This window comes from Manis javanica, chromosome 2, assembly GCF_040802235.1.
Source record: "Manis javanica isolate MJ-LG chromosome 2, MJ_LKY, whole genome shotgun sequence".
NCBI classification, from domain to species: domain Eukaryota; kingdom Metazoa; phylum Chordata; class Mammalia; order Pholidota; family Manidae; genus Manis; species Manis javanica.
Window position 1 is genome coordinate 58091070 of NC_133157.1, and position 17289 is coordinate 58108358.

The 17289-nt window shown below is 35.1% G+C and overlaps 1 protein-coding gene and 1 non-coding gene across 2 annotated transcripts in view; both read left to right on the forward strand.

The window, feature by feature from the left end:
• The window catches only part of PTPRD (protein tyrosine phosphatase receptor type D), a 2165650-nt gene that overhangs the window by 1536235 nt on the left and 612126 nt on the right, over window positions 1-17289 (forward strand). The window contains exon 8 of the mRNA XM_073228519.1: window positions 7691-7729. The gene's annotated coding sequence lies outside the window, so the exon portion shown is untranslated. The remainder of the gene's footprint in view (window positions 1-7690; window positions 7730-17289) is intronic.
• On the forward strand, window positions 12935-13040 carry LOC118972429 (U6 spliceosomal RNA). Its single transcript, XR_005061407.1, has one exon. It is a non-coding gene; the product is annotated as a U6 spliceosomal RNA (small nuclear RNA).

The following is a 17289-nucleotide window of genomic DNA, read 5'->3' on the forward strand; positions in this document are numbered from 1 at the left end:
AATATTGGAATTCAGCAAAGTTGCAGGATACAAAATTAACACACAGAAATCTGTGGCTTTCCTATACACTAACAATAAACTAATAGAAAGAGAAATCAGGAAGACAATTCCATTCACAATAGCATCAAAAAGAATAAAATACCTAGGAATAAACCTAACCAAAGAAGTGAAAGACCTATACCCTGAAAACAATAAGACACTCTTAAGAGAAATTAAAGAGGTCACTAACAAATGGAAACTCATCCCATGCTCTTGGCTAGGAATAATTAATATCGTCAAAATGGCCATCCTGCCCAAAACAATATACAGATTCGATGTAATCCCTATCAAATTACTGACAGCTTTCTTCAATGAACTGAAACAAATAGTTCAAAAATTCATATGGAAACACCAAAGACCCCGAATAGCTAAAGCAATCCTGAGAAGGAAGAATAAAGTGGGGGGGATCTCACTCCCCAACTTCAAGCTCTACTACAAAGCCACAGTAATCAAGACAATTTGGTACTGGCACAAGAACAGAGCCACAGACCAATGGAACAGAATAGAGACTCCAAACATTAACCCAAACATATATGGTCAACTAATATTCAATAAAGGGGCCATGGACATACAATGGGGAAATGGCAGTCTCTTCAACAGATGGTGCTGGCAAAACTGGACAGCTACATGTAGGAGAATGAAACTGGACCACTGTCTAACCCCATACACAAAAGTAAATTCAAAATGGATCAAATACCTGAATGTAAGTCATGAAACCATTAAACTCTTGTAAAAAAACATAGGCTAAAATCTCTTAGACATAAACATGAGTGACCTCTTCTTGAACATATCTCCCTGGGCAAGGAAAACAAAAGCAAAAATTAGCAAGTGGGACTATTTAAGCTGAAAAGCTTCTGTACAGCAAAAGACACCATCAATAGAACAAAAAGGTACCCTACAGTATGGGAGAATATATTTGTAAATGACAGATCCGACAAAGGCTTGACGTCCAAAATATATAAAGAGCTCACCCACCTCAACAAACAAAAAACAAATAATCCAATTAAAAAGTGGGCAGAGCAACTGAACAGACAGTTCTCCAAAAAGAAATTCAGATGGCCAACAGACACATGAAAAGATGCTCCACATCGCTAATTATCAGAGAAATGCAAATTAAAACCACAATGAGATATTACCTCACACAAGTAAGGATGGCTACCATCCAAAAGACAAACAACAACAAATGTTGGCGAGGTTGTGGAGAAAGGGGAACCCTCCTATACTGTTGGTGGGAATGTAAATTAGTTCAACCATTGTGGAAAGCAGTATGGAGGTTTCTCAAAATGCTCAAAATAGACTTACCATTTGACCCAGGAATTCCACTCCTAGGAATTTACCCTAAGAATGCAGCACTCCAGTTTGAAAAAGACAGATGCACTCCTATGTTTATCGCAGCACTATTTACAGTAGCCAAGAATTGGAAGCAACCTAAGTGTCCATCAGTAGATGAATGGATAAAGAAGATGTGGTACAAATACACAATGGAATATTATTCAGCCATAAGAAGAAAACAAATCCTACCATTTGCAACAACATGGATGGAGCTAAAGGGTATTATGCTTAGTGAAATAAGCCAAGCGGAGAAAGAGAAATACCAAATGATTTCACTCATCTGTGGAGTATAAGAACAAAGGAAAAACTGAAGGAACAAAACAGCAGCGGAATCACAGAACCCAAGAATGGACTAACAGGTACCAAAGGGAAAGGGACTGGGGAGGATGGGTGGTGAGTGGGGAGAAGAAAGGGGGTATTATGATTAGCATGCATAATGTGGTGGGTGGGAGAAAGGGGAGGGCTGTACAACACAGAGAAGACAAGTAGTGATTCTACAACATTTTGCTATGCTGATGGACAGTGACTGTAATGGGGTTTGTGGGGCCAACCTGGTATAGGGCGGAGCCTAGTAAACATAATATTCTTCATGTAATTGTAGATTAGTGATAACAAAAAAGAAAGAAGAAAGAAAAAGAAAAGAAAAAAACTAGGAATAAATTTAACCAAGGTGAAAGACTTGTACACTATAAGGCATTGATGAAACAAATTAAAGATGCTACAAATAAATGGAAAGATACTCCACACCCAAGGACTTAAAACATTAATATTGTTAAAATGTCCATGCCACCCCAAGTAATCTAAGTACAAAAATAAATTCAAAATGGATTAAATACATAATACTCCTAGAAAAACCATTAAACTCCTAGGAAAAAGCACAGGCAGTAAGCTGTTTGACATTGGTCTTGGCAATACTTTTATGGACCAGCCTTCACACTCAAGGACAGCAAAAGCTAAAACAAACAAATAGGATTACATAAAACTAAAAAATCTTTTACACAGTGAAGGAAACCATCAACAAAAAGAAAAGGCAACCTACTGAATGGGGAAGACATTTGAAATTTACTTATTTGATAAGGGGTTTATATCTAAAGTGTATAAAAACTTTTTATCAAAATAACCCAAACAACCTCATTAAGAAAATGACAGAGAATCTGAATAGACATTTTTTCCAAAGAAGACATATAGATGGCGAACAGCCTCCTGAAAAGATGCTCAACATCACTAATCATCACAGAAAAGTATATCAAAACCATATGAAATGTTACCTTACACCTATCAGATTGGCAAGGAACAAAAAGATAAAAAAATCACAACTGGCAACTATGTGAAAAAAAAACCCTCATACACTGTTAGTGGAATGGAAATCGGTGCAGCCCCTATGGAAAACAGTATGGGTGCTCCTCAAAAAATTTAAAAATAGAGCTACATAAGATCTAGCAATTCCACTTCTGGCTATTTATCCAAAGAAAGTGAATACATCAATTTAAAGAAATACATGCACCCCTATATTCATTGCATCATTTTTTATAATAGACAAAATATGGAAGCAACCTCTGTCCATTAAGAGATTAATTGATAAGATGTGTGCAACTTCTGTCTATTAAGAGATTAATTGTTAAGATGTGTGTGTCTGTGTGTGTATAATGAAATACTACTCAGCCATAAAAAAGAATGAAATCTTGTCATTTGCAACAACATGGATAGACTTAGAGAATATTAATGTTAAGTGAAAAAGTCAGACAGAAAAACAAATGCCATAGAATTTCACTTATATATAGAATCTAAAAGAGAAGCAATTGAACAAACAAAACAGTAATAGGCTCATAGACACAGGAAAGAAACTATTGGATTCCAGAAAGGGGAGTAGTTAGGGGGGTGGCAGGTGAACTAGGTAAGGGGGATTAAGAGGTACAAGTTTCCAGTTATCAAATAAGTCAGGTGGATACAATGTACAGCATAGGGAATATAGTCAATATTATAATAAGTTTGTGTGGTGTCAGATAGTAACAAGACTCAGGTGAGGATCCTTTTGTAATGTATAAAAATACTGAATTTTTGTACACCTGAAATTAACAGAATACCATGTGTCAATTATACTTCAATTTAAAAGAAAAAAAGGAAAATTTTAATTATAGCAGTTTATTCTTTTGGGGTAATAAAGGAAAAACATGTTCATACAGTTTCAAGGGAAAGTAAAACATAACCAATACAATAATGAATAATAATATAGGTTTGTAAACAACTTAAAATTTTTTTCAAGGGAATAAGCAGCAATAAACTAAATGCAACATTGATTCAAATTTGAACGAAAATGGGGTAATAAAAAATGAAGCATAAAACTGAACTTAAATTCATTCATCTACTTATAATCACTTTTGCATTTCAGTAAAGTGCAAAAGCTGTTTAACTTTCTCTTGGGTTTTAGGATGAATCTTGGCATATATTAATCCTGGAATTCTTAAAGTCATCATTGGTGTTCTTAATCAGTCTTTATTGCTAATACCCTTAATCTATAAGAAGTAATTACAAGTGATTATATCACAGATGCATGCTCTAATGGAAACCATGCAGTATAACAAACATGTAAGAAACTAACAAATACAAAGAAAAAACATGAAATGCTTTTCAACCCAACTGGTAACCAAAGAAACATATATTAAAACAACAAGATATAGTTTTATTTATCAAATTAGCAAAACTATAAAAATTGAAAAATGACAGTATCTACCACTAGCTGCAATGTGAGGAAGGAGGTACTATAATATCTTATTGGTAGGAATATTGAATGTTATGACTTCTGTGGACTACAACTCTTCAATAGGTATTATAAAATTCTTTGTAATTTGATATGCAGGCTTGACTGAGTCCAGCAATTCATCTTATCTTAGAGAAAAAAATCATGATTCATACAAATATACAGCTTTAAGGATGTTTATCACACAGCTGTTTATGCAAGAAAAAAAGAACAGCCTTTTTGATGGCTCTAACTTCTTCATCCATTAAATTAAAATTTAAAAGGACTATGAAGTACCTAAAACTGTTCTTTGTATGATTGTAGGAAAACAATCATATCATTTAAATATATTCATGAAAAGTAAGTAAAAAATAAAAGCAACATGAGGCCATTACTGAACTCATAAAATATGTTATAGAAAAGAGACTAGTGGCTATATACCAAAAAGTCAATAGCAGGTATCTCTTGGTGATAGGATTAAGAATAACTCTTACTTTTCTTTTTTTCTTCAGTGTAGTTTGTAAATTATCAACAGTGAATATTTAATTTTTTGTAAGGAAAATATGTATTATTTTTATGAAAAGTAAAGTAAAACTAAACAGTTGTAAAATTGTAAAGATTTAATCTTAATCAAAGGTGAGATAATGTGATCATCAAAAGCAGTATCACAGTGATTAGTTTTTTAAGTAAATTACAAAATTATAAGAACAGCTAAATATAAAGAGAGGAATGGGAAAGATGAAAGAACCATATTTCATAATTGTGTTTCATGCAAGCAATGTACCAGACCTTTCATTTTTATCATGTTTGCCAAAAATTCAGTCAGTAGAGTGTACAGAGATAGAAAAAAAAGTGTCACTTCCATTTATTTTCTTTCTTCAGTATCTGAAGAAGTGATGTTATTTCTTTTGAAGTTTTATTAGTAACTTGTAAAATTCTAAGTGAAATTAAATTCGGTACACAAGTAAAATTCACTAATATTTCTTTTGAATAATTATCAGGGCCACTCTTAGTTATGGGTACTATGATTATTATTGTAGTGGTGTTATTTCTTCAGTCTACAGTTGTTTTCTACCAAGGTATTTTTGTGTGCTTTATCCCATTTATTTTCATCAAAACCCAGGGAAGTTGTATTATTTCCATTATCCAGAAGAATAAACAAAAATCTAGTAAGGTTACATGACTTCCCAACATACCACTAATGCTCAAAGCAAATGGAAATGAAGAAAGCCAAAACTGCCACGGATCATTCTCAAACCGAACTTTACTCTGAAGAATACCATTCACACTGGCCACAAAACTCATGTTTCATTCTCCTTCTATACTAATAAACTATAATCCCAAAATTATTTGCTCTATTTCTATGATTCATCTTTATGAATATGTGAGAGCTGCTGATGATAGAGCATCACAGTGCAGAATTCCCAGCTACTTTTAGTAAGTCATACCAGTTTTTTTCTACTTCCCAAGTACCTGTTGCAAAGAATGAATGTTCAAGTTCTCCAAGTTATTTTGACTTCTTTTTGAGAATTCTAGCAAGCTCCATTCTTCATTTCTAATTTGATTTAGAAAATATGTATGTAACAAATGCTGTATCAAAATTATTTGAGATATACTTTAGGTGAGGTAATATAAACACCTGTTAAATAAGCAATGTGACATCCAAAAGCCTTTGAGGATTAAACTAGAGGCAGATTAGGTTAACAAAATATCATATTTGTGCTTACTTTCTATACTGGCAGACTTTTAAGCATAAATGATAGATAATAGTCTCTAATGGCCATAAGAAATAATTAAAGTTAGCTTCTGGCTCATAGAATTCCTCTTCACCCTCATTGTGATTATTTGGGGAAAGGAGAAAAGATGTAAACATCCAAGCAGACAAACCACCTAGCATCCCGATTCTGGGTTGTTTTATCTATTTCCATTTGATGGCATTTGCCTTCATTCCATGGCAGTCACTCTCTCTCATCCATGTGCTGGCAATTCTCAAAATTATTTGTGCAGCTCAAACTTTTCCTCTGAGTTCCAGAAACTGAATGTCTACATTTGGTTGTCTCCCAGGCACTTCACAAATAATATGTCCAAAATGGAATTTGTCCATTATGCTCAAATTTTAATATATTTCCAATCTTCACTGTCTCAGGAAATGGCAGCCCCATAATATCCAGTTGCTCAAACCACAAACCTGGCCATCATCCTTGGGTCCTTACTCTGCCATATCTGCATGTCTAGTGTGTCAACAAGCCTTTTCTTTGTACCTACTAAATATCATCAAACAATTCATTGTCTTTTACCCTCACTGCCAAGATGGTAGTCTGAGCTTCTTCATGGAATTTCATCTCCTCTTTCAACTACCCTCTGCCCAACCTGGGGATCACACAGCAGCCAGATAATTTTTTAAAACGTGATTACAATAATAACCTCCACTAATTTTCCTGATGGGTTAACCATGCATTTCATGCCCTACATTAAATATTTATTTCACATGTTTCTACTTCTCTTTTCTTTCAGAGCTTTAAAATATACTGTACATATTAAAGCATTCAATGTGATGAATTTTGGCATATGCATATACCTGTAAGTCCATCACCACACTCAAGAGAACAAACATATCCATGAACTCCAGAAGTCAGCTAATGGCCCTTGTAGTGCTTCTCTCCTCCCTTCCCCACCCAGGTCTTCAGACAGTCATGCACCTGCTGTACATCACTTAAGATCAGTTGGCATTTTCTAGAAATTTACAGAAATGAATGAATGCTTCCACTTGCCTAAACTACTCACATAGACTCCTAATTGATTTTTCCAGTTCCACTTGTATAAAATTAAAAAAAAATACCGGTGAGCAAATGTAATGAAAATCTTTGGAAAAATGCCAGCATAGTTGTACAGTTTTCAGAAAGGCTTCTGAAACTTCTGAAACACTGTAACACTTCCACTGCATTTGTATCTATTTCAACCCTAATTAAAAATATATATTAATAATAAATATCCATTTTCTCATTAAAATTTTAGTAAACCTTTTCCTCAGTCCAACTTTAAGATCTAGATTTATCTCTTTCTTTTTTAATATTTTCATCGTGGTTTGGGAGAGGGTATCTTTCCAGAGACCCTGTGATGTTAATTAAAGCAATTGAGTGCACTTTGTGCATGTTTACCAAAGAACTACCGTCAAATGTTTACAATGCAAGGAATATTTCGTTTTGTAAGAATTTTTCATGTACTTTTTTCCAACAGAAACTTGTTTTTTTAATATCTGATGAATACATATGTTATCTAGTTTATGTTACATGTAATTTTGATTACAAAGTATATTGAATTAATATTCTAAAGCTATCATTCCTCTTCCTAGAATAATCATAGCATGTTTTGCTTCTTGTTTTAAAAGGAACATTTTAAGATGTTCTTTATAACAATGAGTATGAAGGGAAATGCCAAAACACAATTAATTTCAGTTCTTTTTGGAATTTGACATTTTCCACTAGTTAAGTAATATAAGCACACTTCACCTACATAAGCAGCATCTTAATAGCATCTTTTTCACAGCATCTTAATCATTGTCATATTTTTTCCTTTGTTTAGGGAGACGTCTGGGGAACACCGGTGGGATCTAAAGAACAAGTAAGGTTTAAAGCATGCTGGGTGTTTTGTGTTGGTCTTTTTTCCTGACTTTCAAATTCCCCTTTGTTTTATTACTTAATAGTATTCCTTACTACTATAAGTTGTAGATTCTCAGAAAAGTGTTAGGAATTTTATTTTAAGGACACGAAGTAAAAGTAAACTGTTAACACTTTAGATTATTTGGAGGCTTAAAAAACCTACATGAATTTTCTGTATATGGTAAACAGACACAAACAGATGACAGATGGAGTGAAATTTCAAGCCCAAAGTAATGGGCCTGTTTTTACTCACATCAAGAGTGAATGTGAATCTATACAGTGAGTTTCTTCAAGGTTATTTGCAAATATGTGTGGTTATAGTTGTCTTACTCTTACTTCTTGCCTATCAGTAGAGTGGTTATGATTTCCCAAACCACCTCATACCATGACTCATCACCAGAGAGTCTGGGCAATGTGGGATCCACCCCAACATTGGAATGAGATGCCTGGTGACAATGAGACAAGAGCCATCAGTTAATGGAAGAAAAAAGAGAACAGGTAGACAAATGGTCAAAAGGAAATCAAATGATTGGGAGAGAACTGAACAAAATAAGAAGAAAGTAAATCACCATAAGAATAGAGAGTAAACAAATAAATCACACATTCATCATTATCAATATTTACAAGAAAGGAAATAAAAGTAAACTAAGAATAGAGAGAGAGTATGGCAACTAAAGGAAGTAGAAACAGGTTACACTTAGAAAAAGGGAGAAAAAAAGTAAGTGGTAAAATACAGAGAATGTTCCATTTTTAATTTTTGCTATTTAGCTTACTTAACAATTTAGTTGAAAGTACAACTTGAATGGTTTAAAACAGAAGCAGTGAGTACTTATCTACTTCATTGAAGAAGAAAAAATTCTAGTCATTGTATAATTATTTGATGTTTCTGAAAATCTTGCTTTATGCTCAATTTAAGCCATGTTTAAATGAAGAAAATGTTTCTTGATTTGTTTCAAGTTTTCTCATGAATATCTAAACTTGCTCTACTCTTGAAATCACTTCTAAAAAAGGAAAAATCATGCATTTAGAGAGAGGTGAAAGAAGTCATTAAAATGTATTTCTAATCTACAGAAAATATATGTTAAACAATTCAAATTTACAGTCAGAACAGTTCAAATTAATCCTGCATTCAGGGACACAAAGCCCTAGATTTACCCTGCAGTTATCCTGTAATTGCTATTTGCAGGAAAAGGAAAGGTTAACACAGAGGCACTGATCTCAATTGTAATGTACAGATTTACTAAGGAACTTTGTAGCATTGGCAATATTTCTGTCCCAAAGCATAAATCACAAAGATTCAGCAAGGTCACCTCCCTTTTATTGGCAGAAAGATACAAATAAGTAAAAATTCATTTTTAACAGCATTCAGGAAAGTGTGGCTTTAGGTTTATGGTTGTTGATGTTGTTCATTGTCTTTGGGGGTATTTTTTTGTGGCTATTATGTGTGAATCATATATATCATCATGATAAAAGGTCTCGAGTTGAAGTATCCTGGGGAAGAGGTTTTGGTTATTTATGATCCATTATGTATACTATTATCACTAATAGTACATCATCCATTCACTTATGTAAATATAGGGAAGAGTTCAAAGGTGGTAGAGTGGGAAGTGCCTTCTGACTGGCTCCAAACACCACCTGAGATACCACCACCACTGCTAAGGTCGACGTAATTCCTCTGGGCTTCGGCACCTTTGTGCTTTAAACAAGGATAAAGCCACCAACTCACACAATCGCTGTGGCACTTAAGCAAGTTATCAGTCTGAAAGGATTTGGAAATTGATCAACATTAATGATGACTTAATGATGCAACTCGGATGCTAGCTCCCTAGAGGTCTGTGTCACCAAAATTGTTCTCCACACGTGACATCACAAGGATTTTTGCAGGTGTTTGTACTTGTGATTCAACTTTATCATTTAAAAAGTTATTTTTGGGGGTAAATCAACCTATCATTTAAAAAGCTTTAGTCATCATCTTCATGGCTTTATATCTGGAGTGCAGGAAATATCTTTCCATCTCATAAAAATCTTCCCCTGCTGTCTGGTACTTTACAATCCTCTAATTGAATAAAACTAGGACCCTCTCCCCTTTTTAGTAGTAGTAGACTAGGTGGTTTCACATACATTTCCTCCTGTAACTGTCATATTAATCCTGTAAAGAAACTCTAATCATGCCTATTTGTAGGTATGTCTCAGAAAAGCTGAGTAGCAGGCCTGAGGTCATCTAGCAAAGAGAAGGAGCTGCAATGGGGATCCAGAACTCTACACAGCTTACGTGCATTACAAAACTCCCTGCTACTTCCCTTAATGAGATATAATATTTTCAATACAAATGTCTGTGGATGTGGTATCACCATGATTTTGCCCACATTAATAGAGAAAGTATTTAGTGGAAAAGAAAAGGGAGAGCAAAAGTGATTGCTGGTTTCCAAAGAGGGCAAGGCCAGCAGACAGAGTAAGTGGCAAGACAGTCTCACTGACTCGGTGTTGTGCCTTAGATGGGCTCTGTGGCAAGATATTAGTAAGCACAAAAAAAAAAACCTATGCCTCATTCCTGCTTGGACATTTGACAGCAGGTCCCTCAAGCTCTCCTGCAGTGTGCTTTTAAGATTCAAATCATCTGCATTCCTATGATAGTTTAGTAGAGGGAAGTCCAATTGACTGGCATTCCTCTCAACAAAAACCCAAAGAGTCTCATTTCTGTATACCTCCGCTTTCCCACTGTTGATGTGAAATTTGTGGTTCATCTGAGCTGGTCTAAGTATATACTTGCTCAAGTTAGAGAAGAGGATAATTATTATATACAGAAGCATGTTGTATAGTTCCTTTAAGATACAACCTCTTGAACTTACTTTTTAGAAAAAAAAAGCTGTGAGAAAAAAATTAAAACAAGGCTCTTGCATGATTGTTTAATTTTTAAAATAACTATCTCTGAATTCACTAAAATAAACCCATTTTATTCTTTTTCTAGAAAAAATATCCTAAATAGTTAGGACTTTGAACAAAATTAGCAAATAATTCTCTTCTCTCTTCTCTCTTCTCTTTCACTTACATACACTCACATGCACAGACACACATACACACACAAACATATAAGACTCTAACGATGCCATTTTCCCCTTTTGATGAAATATTCTGTATTATACATGTTTTAGAGTAAGTAATACTGAAAAAGTAATCTTGGAGAAAAGTTGAAGTAATTGAGTCTTTAATGTGTTATGACATTTCTCAGCCTTGAATATCTGTGCCTATATAAACACTGGGTTTTAAGTAGTCATCATCTTGCTTCATAAACAAGCATCTGACCGTGTTTAGAAATATACTTTCATTGTACTGATATCACAATACAGATTTTTCCTTTCCTGATTGTCTTCAGTGTAAACATACTGCTTGATAAAGATGACAGTAAAGTTAACTTTATTGCAAGGCAGCTGTATTGTTATTACCATAGATAAACACACTTATTTCCTCTTCAGAGTATCCCTAGTAAGGAATTTCTGGACAAGTATAAAGCTTTCTTTTGGGTCAGTTATGACTGTACTCATTCTTAGTAATCTTATAGATACCATTTATACTTTTGTAAGAGTGGATTTAACACATAGGAAAGTTCAGAGGGAGAAGGTGAACTGTTAAATGATATTTGTCAAGGCATGATTGATTAGAAACAGGGATGTTATCATTGAGAAACATTTGGGGCTTATACAAGGGAAGGAATCTAAATTGCACAACATAAGCAGCTTTCCATCTAGACTGTGAGAACTAAGCATTACCTTAGGATCGTGGGGATGTTTTGCTTACAGGATCAACTTTGCTCATGAAACTCAAAAACATGCTTCCAGAAAGAGATGAGGTAACAGCAATGGACCAAACAGTTGTTGCATGGCTACCTCTTTATTCCCAAAGAGAGTTCTTGTTCTTCTGTGAGTCTCGCCTAGAGCTTACAATTTACTTGCTGTAGAATAATGTTCATTGTCTGCAACAATTACTGACTATGAGGATCAGCATGCATGAAGAGAGCAAAAGTTCAGCAGCTGAGAATTGCTCAAGAGTAAGGCAGCACTCAGTGTGGTCTCACGGTGAGGCTGGTTAGGCTACAACATGCACCTGACGGGAATTCGTGTCACCTAGGGATCTGGGCTCGTGCCTCGATGCTTTCAGACTGCTACAGTGTCTAGACTGCCCTTTTGTGAAGAGCAGGAAAGTTGAATTAGTGGCCCCCCCATAATGAACTAATGCTGACAATGGTGCCTTCACCGCCACTATGAAAAGCACAGTGGACAGCTCCCACGCCCATTATGCCCAGGTATTCCCCAAATTTTGATGTCACTTTAGCTCAGACCAGAGTTGATCCTGTCTGCAGTGTCTGTATACCTGTAACCAGGCAGTAGTGCTAATACTTGGATTTCCTCTATTCTCTTAGAGCCACATCTTTATATCTCGGAGAAGAAAAAATCAGTATTCAAAAGAGCTATTTCAGGATAGCGAAAGAACTGGCCTCTAGTGCCACCTATGATGCAGAGGGAAAGGAAGAGAAGGGAACTTACTGCTTGTGCCCTGGAGGGCAGAAAGAAAACATTATTCATTAGACTGGACTGTTTCCAAACATAGAAGTAAGGACCCTTCCATATGTGAAGATTCTTATTAGTTTTGTCTTGTGAGTGGTCACTTCTTTGCATCATCAGTGATCAATGGTACAACACAACAATGACATACAGCACTATGCAGAACTTCCATGGTGCATTTATTTTCCCCATTACCTTGAGAGTGGTTTCCAGGATTAATTCTAGTGTCAGTGGTCCCATATATTAATTATTGTTGCAGAAGCTCTTTGTAATACATCAAGACTTTAGCTATTCTTTTGTTACTTTAAAAGAAAGTCCCTAAAGCTGCAGAAATTGAAAGCAAACAGACAAATGTAAGAGGTGGAAAGAGTTTTCAATTATCATTGCATAAGCTTTTTAAAAATTAGTATCTGTACTATCCAAAACCCTCTCTTAAGGTCCCTTTCTTTCTGCTCCTGTTAGTATGACTTGTTTCATTCAAGCAACTGAGACTCTCAAAAACCTACTGAAGACTTCATCTTAAAACAGTGACCGACTTTCTGATATGGATTTGATATAAATGTTTGCCAATGTAGGCTAGTGGGCGGTGAATGCAGAGATAAGTCGCAGTGCTCACTTCAGCATATATACTAAAATTGGAACCATACAGACAAGGTTAGCATGGTCCCTGAGCAGAGGAAAGTCACAAATTTTCTATTAGCATTGCTGAGTTTTGTGAAAATTTGTGCAGTTTTATTCTTCCACCTAATGTTACAGGACATAATGGCGAGGATATATAAACTTAAGGACATGGCAGATAATGGTGATTCCTTATCCTGGGTGCCAGAATGGCAAAAATATATACCTATGGCATCAAACTTTAATGATAAAGTTTGATAAAAATTCCAATACTATTGAGTAAATCTTCTTTGTTCTCATATCCATTTAAAGTTAATATGTGTTTTACCTTCTCATATCCATAGTTATTTGACACTGTAAATTGCCCGTATCTGTGTGTGAAAGGAAAACATCTTACCTGTTTGATCTTTTTTAGGCACATAAATTAGAAATCACCTACCATAACTTTCTTGAGTGCTTGGATTTATCTCTTATGTAGTCTTCTCAAATACTGTGAATAATGCTGGCTCGTAGTACTCATTTGTCAATGCTTATTGAGCAAGTATGTATTGGGTAAATGTATTAGTTTTCTATGTTGTGTAGCAAATTACCACAAACTCAGTGGCTTAAAACAATGCTTATTTGTTATCTCAGGGTATCTAACAGTAGATACAGACATTGCCTGTATGGGTCCTCTGCAAGAATGCAATCAATATATCAGCGAAGGCCTGGTTCTCATGTGGAAATCCCACCTTGGAAGTGATAGATTCACTTCCAAGTTCATTCAGGTTGGTGGCAGAATTGACTACCTTGTAACTTGAAGAGCAAGGGCTCCAACTTCTTGTTGCCTCTTGGATGGAAGCTTTTCTCAGCTCCCAAAGGCTTCCTGAAGTTCTCTGCTGCATGTCATTCTCCATAGGACCTCTCACAACATGGCACCAGGCTTCTTTAAAGCCAGCAAGGAGGAAGGAGAGCCTCCAGCACTAGTCTGATAGCAAGACAGAGTCTTACATAATGCGTCACAATCAGGGAAGTAAAGTCCCATTACCTTTGCCAAGCTGTATTGGATAGAAGTATGCCATAGGTCTTATTCACTTTGGGAGGAGGGGACCCTGGGGACCACCTTAAAGCCTGTCTGCCACAGAAGCTATCATCCTAAGAACCAGTATCAGCGACAACCCTGAAACTCCGACTTTGAAACCAGAATTTACAATCACATTACAGAAAAAAATCATGTTATTTTGGTGTTACTAAAGAAAAGCAAAATAGCTCCTAAAATAGCTATAAGGTGTAGATTTGTCACTATACAGAAGTGTCATAGCCACAGCATTTCCCATCATAAGCCAATTCTGCAGGAACACATAGGAATGTGTTCCTAGATATTCTGACAATGAGCAACATGTGAACCTCTTTCTTTGCTGAGTACATTCTGAGTTTGAAGACTTGAATAGCACAGTTTGTTCTTAATGTACACCTCACTTGCCTACTATTGTTTGGCCTGTAACAACCACAGAGGTGATTATATACCATGTAATTATATGCTGCAGTTAATATGTGTTTTACCATCTATTTATCCATAGGTCTGTTTTCTCACAGAAACACTTAATTCTATAAGAATTACATCAAAAACTCCAGGTTTACTGGTTTTCCAGGATGTGAGAATAATGGATGAACTGTAAGCATTCCCCTAGGAATAGTGGATTGGGACGTGGGACGTGTAACACTGTAGCTAGCAGCCACACCTCGTGATCCCTGAATGACTTGCCACCTTCACATCTTCCTGGAGTTCTAAAACAGATACTATCTCTGAGTGCCCCTGTAGACCGTAATTGCTGCTTTCTGCTTTTAAAAAAAAGCAATCTCTAAGGTAACCAAAATATACATTCCATAGCTGTGTATAAGTAAGACAATCTATGAGCATACAAAATAGGAACCCTAGCCAAAGGAGATTTTTCCCAAACCAAAATAATCGGCATAAACTGTTGAAATTGTATTTATCCATATTTACTCTTGGTGGGGACACATTTGTGTCTGTTGTGTTATAAAGGAAATCTTCAGCCTACCATTAATCACTCTCACATGTAACAATGGTCATGTAGTAATCCAGTGAACGTGCATCAGTTGGAACCTATCAAGAAACTGATGGCCCACTTTAAAGGGATTAAAGAGAGTTTCATTAAAGTGGCTTATTTTAGCAGGGTGGATAGGGTAAAGGATAGTGAAGCATCCTAGGCTAACTCAAACTAGAAGCTTCTTCCACACATAGGCTTGACAGAATATAGGGTTATCAGAGCCCAGAAAGATGTGTATTGTTTAAGAGGGTCATCCGACAAGAATCCGACCTTACGTAAAGAAAAACACTATTTGACATGTGCCCTGGCAACTAGAAAACAAGGGATTAAACACCATAATTCATAATTCCTTTTACCTTCTATATTTTATTGGTGACTCACATCACCTGAACCCAGAGGCCATAAGGCAAGAGAGCCTGGGTGACGCATTTCATAAGAGTTGAGCCCACAAGGCAGCGAGCAGGATGGGGAGGGCTGAAGCATGGATCAGCAAGACCGCCGGGGGGAATCGGAGAGCATGTCAGTGTGTGGCAAAACTCAAAGACAGCTGCAGGTAATTTTGTCCCATTTATTAAAATTCCAATGTTTGTCTATGGTCTGATTTCTATCAGTTTCTTCCTTTAATGCCTAGAAAATATTGGTCAAAAGATATATATTGAAACTGCCACTTTCTAACATTGCTTTAGAAATTACCTCAAACATGTATTTCCTGTATTCATATTCTGACCTGTTTTTGGAAATCATGGAGCTTCTAGGAGGGATTGTTGGAATCGTCCATGTTTTTTTAAACCACTCATAACTGGCGTTTCCCCCAATTCCTAACAACTTCCAACTCCAACTTCAGGATACTTCTGTAATTCCAAATCTTCTTTAGAGGAAATCCCAAGGAGCAAAAAAGATAAAGAACAAAATATTACCCAAAGTCCCTCCATAAAGGCCCCAAGTGAACATAAAATTTTCAGAACAAAATGAAAAATTTTTAGCTTGAAAAAAAGCTAGCCAATATTTGAAGACAATTTCTGAAGATTACCATAAATTATAATTATTACTAAGTGTTTTTATAATCTGTACTTAACACTCTTTATGCAAGGTTAAAAAAAATAAAAGCTTTAAGCCTGTATTTAAGGTAGAATCCAAAAGATAAAAAAGTTTATGCCTTTATTGGAGGTAGAATATTTCAAAATTGGCACAGATATTACAGAAATCTTCCAGTTTTATCAATAGAGAGACTTATATCTAATTATTTTAATGCTAATCAAAATCATCATTCAACTTGTTTTTTATTTCTAATCACTTATACACATTTGTACAAATTACATTTTTTTCTCCATGCTGACTTATCTTCATAGAATCTTCCAGTTTTAAATTAAATGTTACCATTAAAATTGTGGCTCACTTAAATATTAATATTATGACTGTAAAATACATGCAACTCAATAATTTTGACTCTGTTCGGTTTAGGTTCGGCCTTTGTATTACTTAGGACAAGTTAGTTTTTATTAATTCTCAATTTTCTCATTTCTCAAGCAGATGATATTCCTGATAATCTTTTGTTACAGTTTTCATACTGTATATATAAATAGTGTTTTGAGTATTTCAAACAAAATATTGAAGATAATGGAAAAAAATTCCAAACTACATACTAAGTGAATGAGGGAATTTTTTGTACTTTTAAAGAGAGTCTACCATATTTATTCACACATTAGTTTGGTTTCATGCATTTTTGTTTACTTTTCAAGTAGTTGGATTTCTTAATTAAGACAATATGCCAAGGACTGTTTTAATTATAATTATATAATTTTAGAGTTTTCCTTTTAAGCACAATGTTGTACAATTTATCTTAAACAAAATGGTTTCATATTTTTTACCTGACATGATTACTTATGGTAGTAGTATTACAGTAAAAGAGAGAAGACATAAGATTTTATAATCTTTTAAAAAAATGTTTGTTTTAATTATATTACTAGCAAGTCCCCAGTACATTATCATTAGACTAGTTAAATATCTTTGCACAATTCCAAAGAGCATGTTAAATAGTGCTTGAATTTTTAACCCATTATTTTATCATGCAGTTTATTTATGCTTCTTTTCCCTCATCGAAACCAGAAACCAATGATACAACAGTTGCCAAGTTCATACCCTTCCTTTTTTCATAGAATTGTCAGACTGGAGACTTAGAATGTATTCTTACTAAGTGACCTAAGTGAAGAGGCATGGATTACTTAACAGTCTATCATTGACTGTATAGCTTTCTTAGGTAGAACATATGATAAACAGCCATCCAAAATGGTTAA